Below are 1,326 nucleotides of genomic sequence, written 5' to 3' on the forward strand. Positions count from 1 at the left end.
ACACAGAAGACCTGGTCCAGGTGCACCTACTTCTGGAAGACAGACAAAACTTTATATTCTGTTTTTATGTCAAGTTAGACAGGTAGTGGAGCTGAGCAAGTTTAAAAAAGATCAAAACACAAGTATCAACACAAGGATTTATTTACAAAACTGAAATACCATGAGGCTTACGCCTGCCTGGGAGGAGGAAACGCAGGAGGGGATAATCACGAGGAGACTCAAGAGGACTTGGAACAAGGAGAATACAGCAGACCAGGAAGGCCGACTGAACCAATCAACCAACCAACAGAAAGTTACAGATTATGGTGAACTAACCAGGAAGAAACAGCAACACCTGGTGTGTGACAACAAGGATCAGGATTGGGAGGACTGTGACATGAAGACCCAATTCGATGGCTGAACCACCTCTTCCACATTCAAGTTTTGCAGAAACCTGGTAATCCCCTATTTGTTTGGATCAGGTATAAGCAGATAAACATCCAACACATGTAGGATAGTGACCCTTAAGTACCAGTACTGGACATCATTGATATAAAATTTTGAGCAAATATTTGTTTTTAAGAGTGTTAGATTTCATTGAGAACACCAGTACAGAAACCCATTAATTACTATTCAGTCATTATGTTTAGGTTTTWATCTTGATTTTCAATTTGCTCCTCCTCATGCGGTTTTAGTYAAACCTTGCACTTTTTTAAATGTGCAGCTGTGCAAACTTTACTCAACAAACCTGAGTGTAAATGTCCCAATATACCAGAATTSTCAGTCCACAACATCTCCTCATCTCCATTGTCACAAAGATGGAGGCAGATAAACTGACACATTTTGTGTGCATTTTTTTTAATTTAGGGACATCTTAACATTGATTAATTGAGTAATGGTGAGGATTTTTTAAATTACTTTATTTATTTTTATGACATTTTTGTTAGTTCTTTGAAATCTCAGAGAAGCAATTTCAACATCCAAATGAAAAAATATGTAATTGGAGTGTATGATTGGAGTGTAAATGCAACAAATAACTAAAGAATTTGCATTTTCTGTGAAAATTCAGTGTGAATGCTGAACTAATTAGRAAAAAATAAGAACAAAAGTTTTATTTGTTGTAAAATAGCCTAAAAACATTAGGAGGAATGTAAAGTTTGCTGAATTAAGAAATTGAAATAATCACAAAACAGTGAAATTTGATGAAAAATTAGCCGAAAAAGAAGTTTAAATTAAAGGAAACAGCTAAAAGAAGCATAAAAAGCTTTAATTTGTAGAATGAAGCTGAAATTACTACAAAGAAGTCAAAAAAGAAGCTGAACCAGAACAAAGAATATATATATGTGT

The sequence above is a fragment of the Austrofundulus limnaeus genome, unplaced genomic scaffold (assembly GCF_001266775.1).
Source record: "Austrofundulus limnaeus strain Quisiro unplaced genomic scaffold, Austrofundulus_limnaeus-1.0 Scaffold5, whole genome shotgun sequence".
Classification (NCBI taxonomy): domain Eukaryota; kingdom Metazoa; phylum Chordata; class Actinopteri; order Cyprinodontiformes; family Rivulidae; genus Austrofundulus; species Austrofundulus limnaeus.